Below are 8,397 nucleotides of genomic sequence, written 5' to 3'. Positions count from 1 at the left end.
GAGGAAATTTTCTACAAAAAACATCTTCAAAGTGTCAAAGAGCAAAGAATTCACTTTGAGCACTAAGGTACACCTGACCTAGGCCATGCTACCTTTAATTACCTCTTTTGCTTCTGAAATCTGGAAAATATATAAGGAAGATAGAGAAGAGTTGATATATTTGAATTGTGATATTGGAGAATAATATTTAAAGAAGAACAAACAAATGTCTTGGAAGAAGTACAGTCAAAAAGCTACTTAGAAGCAAGGATGTTAAGATTTCATATTACATACTTTTGGCACCAGTCCCTGAGAAAAAAAACATCATGTTGGCTAAAGTAGAGGGTCAACATACAAGAAGAAGATACCAATCAAGATACATTGACACAGTGGCAGCAACAGTGAGCTCAAACACAACAATTTGGAGGATAGTGCAGGACTGAACAATACTTCATTCTGTGGTACATAGTGTCTGAGAAAAATATAGGATACAAACAGCAATAACATAGAATATTTAAAATAAAATTAAGAGTATTCTATATAATCTTAAAGGAATCTAAAAACAACCTGTGATCCAAAAGAAAATAAAAGGAATACATATAACAAAAACATCCTGAAATTTGGGGGGAGACCTCATTTTTCATTTGTAAAGATGCTTAGAAACTAGAGAAGATTCATGGCTTCTAGGATAATTCCTTGGAATGAAACATAATAAGAATTAATTTATGTTTAGTCCACTAACATATATCCTATGAACACAGTCATTATTCTTTTTAGTTGCTGTCAAATTGGCTCTCACAGCAAACATAAATATTACAGAATTAAGCATTTCCCATTCTGGTGTCATCTTCCTGATGCTTAGTATGCATGAGTTCATTGTTTTGGCTATGGTATCAATCCAACTCATTCATAGAGGGTTTTGCTTTTTTTACTGACTTTACCAACTATGATGTCTTTTTCCAGTGACTGATCTCTCCTGATGACGCATCAAAAAAAATAGTGAGTGAAAGTCATACCATACTCTGTAATAAGAAACATTCTTGTTGTACTTCTTCTAAGCCTGATTTGTTTGTGTGGCTTCTAGGGTGAAGTTATATTTATGTTGTTAACCCCAACTCTAGTACATATGTTTTGTTCAATAAAAGTAAATTAAGATGATCATCAGAAAATTTATGGCTGTTAAAGTGAAGCTTATTGTCAAATACAGTTTGTTTTCTTTCAGATTTCTCTTTTTCTCAGCTTATTAATCATTCTTTTTACCCTTTAGGGTTTTTTTTTTTAATTATCCAACTGGTTTTATTGCCACACTTCTTCCAGTTTGTCATATTTTGGTGGTTGCACATTGCTGTGATGCTAGAAGATATGCTACCAGTATTTTGAATACCAAAAGGGTGACCCATGTGGGGAAGTTTCTGCTGAGCTTCCTGAAAAAGACAGATAAGGAAAAAGGAGAGGCAGACTACTTCTGAATGTTTTGTCACTGAAAAACTTAAGAACAGCACCAGAAGATTGTCAGATATCATGCCGGTTGATGAGTCCCTCTCGTTGGAAGGTACTCAAAATATGACCGAAGAAGTGGTACTTCCTCAAAGTAGAGTTGGCCATGATGCTGGGAATAAGTAAATGTTTCAGGACCTTAATTTGCTAATGGGGCACAACTCAAAATGATGAGAAACAATGGCAAACATTGATTAAAATCAAAACAAGGAATGTATATAGTATGAATCTAGGAAAAGCTGAAGTTATTAAAAATGAAATAGAATGCATACAGATCAATGTATTAGGTATTACTGAGTTGAAATGGACTGGTATTGGCCATGTTGAATCTGATAATCATATGTTTTGCTATGCTGGTAATGACAAATACAAGAAAAATGGTGCTGCATTCATCATCAAAAACAAAACAAAACAAAAAAAAAAACCATTTAAGATCTATCGTGAATTACAGCTCTGTCTGTGATAGGATAATAATCATATGAAATCATATGAATGGGACTGCTAATTGATGGGTCTGAAGTTCAAACCCACCAGCTACTTGTTGGTAACCTTATAAAGAGTTTTACAACTCACCTGTCAGTCTGTCTTACTGTGGTGGCTTGCATGTTGCTGTGATTCTCCAAGACATGTCAGAGGTATTTTAAATACCAGCAGGAAGAAGGAGAGTTGAATTACTTCCAAATAGTCACTGAAATCCTTATGAAAGACAGGGGAATACTGTGAGCACCGGAATATTGAATACTGAAGCATGATGAAGAGCACCAGAATACTGTCAGATATAGTACAGGAACATGAACACTCAGACAGAAAGGCACTCAAGGTACAACTGGAGAAGTTCACTGTGATGATACAAATGGAGGAAAGCCTTTGGGACCTTCATGTACTTTTGGGTCACAGGAAGAGAAAGAGCCATAAAGATCCATTAATAATCAGAACACGGAATGCATGAAATATGAATGTCAGAAAACTGGAAATTGTCAAAATTGAAATTAAAGGAATAAACAGTGATATCCTAGGCTTAGTTGCTGTTGTTAAGTACAGTCAAGTCAATTCTGACTCATAGTGACTTGTCTAAGGTTTCAGAGGAATGGCTGTTTGATTTGAACTACCACCTTTCATATCAAATCGACCTTGCAGATTAGAGTTTATGTTACAGCACTATCTGAAGTGGACTGGTATTGGAGCTGTGAATCTGAAAATCGTATGGTTTACTATGCCAGGGATGATAAATTGAAGATAAATGGCATTGCATTCATCATTAAAAATAACATATCAAGATCTGTCTCAAAGTACAATATTGTCTGTGATAAAATAATATCCATTTGCTTACAATGAAGAACAGTTACTACCACTATTATTCAAATTTTTGCACCAAAAACTGAAGCCAGTGATAATGAAATTGAAGAATTCTACCTACTTTCTAAGTCTGAAATTGATCAAACATAAAATCAGAATGTATTGATAACTACTGGTGCTTCCAAACATTGAAAACAAAGAAGGATCCATAGTTGGAAAACATGTCCTTGGTGATAGAAGTGATGTTGTAGATCACATGAAATAATTTTACAAGACCAATGACTTCTTCATTGTAGATACCTTTTAAAAATAACATAAAAGATGATTGTACACATGGACCTAACCAGAAGGAATAAACAGAAATCAAATTGACTACATCTGTGGAAAGAGATGGTGGAAAAGCTCATATCATCAGCCAAAAAAAGGCCAAGGGGAGACTGTGAGACAAAACATCAATTGTTTATATGCAAGTTCAGGCTGAAACTTGAACATATCCCATCTGAATTTAGAGATCACCTGAAGAACAGATTTTATGCATCAGACACTAAAAATCAACTAGAAGAGTTGTGGGATGACATCAAGAACATCATATAGGTAGAAAGCTAAAGGTCATTAAGAAGATAAAAAAGAAGGCGTAGACTAAAATGGATGTCAGAAGAGACTCTGAAAACTTGCTGTTCATTGTAGAAATGCTAAAACAAATGGAAGACATGAGGAGGTAAAAGACAATTTCAAAGAGGAGCTTGGAAAGACAAGGTCATATATTATAATGAAATATTCAAAGACCTGGAGTTAAAAAAACCAAAAGAGAATAACATAGAATTTCTCAAGTTGAGGGAGCTGACAAGAAGTTCAAGCCTCAACTAGGGACAAAATATTAAATGATTCAGAAAACATCAAAAGAAGTTAGAATTAATACACAGAGTCATTGAACCAAACAGAAATAGTCAATAATCATTTCAAGAGGTAGCATATGATCAAGACCCAATGATACTGAAGGAATAAGTCCAAGTTACATTAAATGCATTGGCAAGGTACAAGACACTGGGAATAGATGACATTTCAACACAAATATAAGTAGATGAAAATTCAATACAAATTGAAATCTTTCAACAAGCTGATGCAACACTGGAGACAATCACTTGTCCATGTCAAAAAATTTGGAAGATAGCTATGTGGCCAACTGACTCTCCATTCCAAAGAGAGGTGGCTTAACACAATGTGGAAATCATTGAACAATATAATTAATATCTCAAGCAAGTATAATTTTGATAAGGATAATACAAAAATGGTTGCAACCATATATTGACAGAGAACTTCAAGAGGTTCAAGCCAGATTCAGAAGAGGATGTGGCATACAGGATATCATTGCTGACATCTAATGGGTCATGTTTGAAAGCAGAGAATACCAGGAAGATGTTTACCTTTACTGTATTGAATATGCGAAGGCTTTAGACAACAATGAGGAGAATGAATATTTAGGAACACTTAATGTTCTCATAAGGGACCTGCACATAAAGCAATAGGCAGTTGTTTGAACAGAACAAGAAAAAAAAAAACAAATGGTTTAAAACTAAGAAAAGTGTGTGCCAGGGTTGTATTCTTTCACCATACTTATTCAGAATGTATGCTGTGCACTTAATAGGAGAAGCTGGATTATATGAAGAAAAACATGGCATCGGTATTAAAGGAAGATTCATTAACAACATGCAATATGCAGATGATACAGTTATGCTTGTTGAAACTGGACTTAAAATACTCACTGATGAAGAACAAAGAACACAGTCTTTAGTATGGGCTGCACCTCAATGTAAAGAAAACAAAAATCCCCACCACTGAGCCAACAAACAATATCCTTATATACGAAGAAAAGATTGAAGTTGTTGACGACTTAATTTTGTTCAGACCAACTGTTCACACTCACAGAAGCAGAAGTCAAGAAATCAAATGTTGTATTGCTTTAGGCAAATCTGTTACACAAGACCTCTTTAAAGTGTTGAAGATCAAAGATGTAAGTTTGAGGACTAAGATGCTGCTGACTAAAGCCATGGTATTTTCAGTAACCTTACGTGAACGTAAATGTTGGAAAGTGAATATGGAAGATCATAGAAGAATTGACTCACTTGAGTTATACTGCTAGAGAAGAATATTAAAAATACCTGGAATGCCAAAAGAACAAACAAAACTGTGTTTCAAGACGTACAACCAGAATGCTCCTTGGAAGTCAGAGTGGCCAGATTTTGTCTCTTACATTTTGGATATAAAATATCAGGAGGTACCAATCTCTGGAGAAGGGTATCATGTTTGGTAAAGTGTAGGGCTGGAGAAAAAGAGGAAGAAACCCAGTGAGATGAATTGACACAGTGGCCGCAGCAATGAGCTCAAATATAGGTACGATTGTGAGGTTGGCATAGGATGGGGCTGTGTTTACTTCGGTTGTACATAGGGTAAATAAGAATGGGTGCTGACTCCATGGCACCTCACAACAACAACATACAGGGTTGTTAAATGTTGGAAACAACTGAACTACACTTAAGAACAATAAGCAACATCACTTAATGCCATTATTATTCAAATTTACTGAACAGCTATTGAAGTCAGTGATGAGAAATGAATTCTACCATTCCCTTCAGTCTGAAACTGATCAAATGTGAAATCAAGATGTATTGATTATTACTGATGATTGCAATGCAAACCATGGACAGAAAATGGAAGAATCAGTAGAAGGAAAATATGGCTTTGGTGCTCATGGTCTCATAATAGAATTTTGTGAAACCAACGACTTAAACTTTTCAACAAATTTTTTAGCAAAGTAAAAGAGACTACTCACAGACATCACCACATGGAATACACAGAAATCAAATAGACTGTATCTGTGGGAAGATACAGTGGAAAACGTCAATATCATCAGCCAAATCAAGGCAAGGTACTGAATGAAGTACAGACCATATGCAAGTACACGCTGAAGTTGAAGACATTTTAAACAAGTCCATGAGATCCAAATTATGAACTTGAACATATCCCACCTTAATTCAGAGACCATGTCAAGAACAGATTCAAGCATTAGACACTAAGGAGTGAAGAGTAAATGATGTGTGTGATACATCAATAGCACCATTTGGGAAGAAAGCAAAATACCATTAAAATGACAGGAAAGAAAGAAAAGACCATGAAACTTTCTCTAGAACATAGAGAAGCTAAAGTGAATGGAAGAAATGAGGAAGTCAAAAAACTGAACAGAAAATTTCAAAGACAGCTCGAGAAAACAAAGTAAAGTGTTATGATTAAATATACAATGACCTAGCATTAGAAAAACAACAGGGAACAAGACACTGAGCATTTCTCAAGCTGAAAGAATTGAAGAAAATTTCAAGCTTTAAATTTCAGTATTGAATTATTTTATGGGCAAAATATTAAACTACACAGAAAGCATGAAAAGAAGATGAAAGGAGATGGGGAGGGAATTAATGGCAGTTTAGGGAGAAGTGCTGTGCAGACCTCCACCAGCAGTAACACAGAATACCAGACTAGGCAGGTTCAGGGGATGGTCCTAGAACTCTTAACTACATAAAAAAGGAATATTTAGAAAGTTTGAAAGCGTACAGCCAGTGGAATTTGCTGCAGCAGAAACAAGAAATGTGCGATTTTCTGATCTGCAGCAGCAAGCCAGCTTTTGGAACAGCCATCTTGGGCACATTGGAGCAGGTGAAGGATCAGAGGAGCACTCCCACTACAGATGTCTGATGATCTTCAGAGGTAAAGGTGTGGACATTATTTTTTCTTGGTTCTTTGGTCTCTCACTCTGGTGACTAAAGGAGGTGCCTGAGCGAGCAGACACCCCACCCCACCCCCCAAACTTGGGAAGGTTCTACTATGCATGGGCTTGGATCTTCTCAGCAAAGATCTCTGTGCCCGGATATGAGGAAGTGGGAGGAGTCAACAGGAATTGCTTAAAACAGAATGTCCTCCCAGAATGGTTCTAGCCAGCTGAGAAAGGCAGTGTTAAAGTTCTACTCATATTTTGCTACAAATTTTTTTCTCTTCGTTTCTTTTATGTAATATAGACTGTAGTATCAAATCTGGGTTATTTTGGTTGTCATTCTTGTTGTTTTGCTGTTGCTATTTTGTTTTTAGTTCCCCTCTTTATCTTTGGGGGGCTCTTTCTATCTCTATGTTACCCAAGAAAAGCTAGCACTTGTGGTCATATAGCGAAGCTGCAATCATGCCCTGTAAAACCCCACCAACAAGGCAAGAGCCAATACCAGTTTCTATACATCAGATAGACAGTCAACACCTACTATACCTTTACTCTGAGTTGAGCAATAAGAAAAGTGAAAAGGAAAGCCCATCTCCTGATCACATCTACCTGAAGGTAATCAGAGAGCTCATGAAGAACAAACAGGAGCACTATGATTTAAAAAAGAAGAAGATGAAAGGAGACAATGCTCTACCACTACTGCTGCAACAAGGTCTGCTTGCCAGCACCCTGCTGCCAGCCACTCCACTACAATGGAGGACACCAAAGAGTACAGCAACATAGAAGAATTTGCGGAGAGATCCACAATAAACAGGAGAAAAAACTCAGTAGGGTGATGGTACAATGTTTATTGGAGGTTTGAGCTGGGATACAAGTAAGAAAGATCTGAGAGAGGATTTATCTCAATTTGAAAATGTTGTAAAATGCACAATTAAACAGATACATTTTCTGGACGGTCCTAAGGATTTGGATTTGTGTTTTAGAAACACACTGCTAGTATTGATAAGGTTTTAGAACTTAGAGAACACAAACTGGATTGCAAATTAATAGATCCCAAAAGGGCCAAAACTTTAAAAGGAAAGGAACCCCCAAGAGGTTTATTGCCGGTGGATTAAGACCAGATACTTTTGAACAACAAATTAATTAATTATTTTGTCATATTCAGAGAGATTGAAAATATTGAATTTCCCATGGATACAAAAAGAAAGATGAAGATTTTGTTTTATCATTTATACAGATGAACAGCAAGTAAAGAAATTGTTAGGCAGCAGATATCATCAAAATTGGTTGTAGGAAGTGTGATACTAATGTTGCACAGCCCAAAAAGGTATCAAGGCAGCAACAGCAGCAACAGAAGGAGAAAGAGGTGCTGCAGCTGCTGGGAAGGTGTTACTTGGGGTTGTGGAAAAGATCAGGGCTAAAAGTGGGAAAATAATAATAATTATGAACAAGAGTATGGAAATTATAGTAGTGCTTATGATGGTGATGAAAATTATAGTGGCTATGGCAGATAATGATTATACTGGGTGTAACTATGGGACTACAGATATGGACAGGGATATGCAGACTACTGTAGCCAACAGAGTGCATATCTTAAGAGGATAGAAATCACCAAAGAAATGACCAGCCATATTGAAGGAAAACATTGGAGAAAATAGGAGATGTAACCCATCTTGGCAGTATGACATTGAAGATTGATCTTCTGTTGATCTAAGATGATGATCCTTTAAAGTATTTTTTAGTGTACAAGATACAATTCTGTCTACTTGTACATAGCCACCAATTAGTTTTCTTTGTTTTTACTTTGTTCTTTACTCTCTGTGTTTGGATTCGATGTTGATTTGTATTTGTACAAATTTTATTTGTAT

General features: G+C 36.0%; 1 pseudogene; it reads left to right on the top strand.

Annotated features, from left to right (window-relative positions):
- Window positions 1-7,236: 7,236 nt before the first annotated feature.
- On the top strand, window positions 7,237-8,043 carry LOC102812597 (annotated as a pseudogene).
- Window positions 8,044-8,397: the final 354 nt, after the last annotated feature.

The sequence above is a fragment of the Chrysochloris asiatica genome, unplaced genomic scaffold (assembly GCF_000296735.1).
Source record: "Chrysochloris asiatica unplaced genomic scaffold, ChrAsi1.0 scaffold00216, whole genome shotgun sequence".
NCBI lineage: Eukaryota > Metazoa > Chordata > Mammalia > Afrosoricida > Chrysochloridae > Chrysochloris > Chrysochloris asiatica.
The sequence above is the reverse complement of the archived record's forward strand: the minus strand, read 5'-3'. Positions and strand labels throughout refer to the sequence as shown.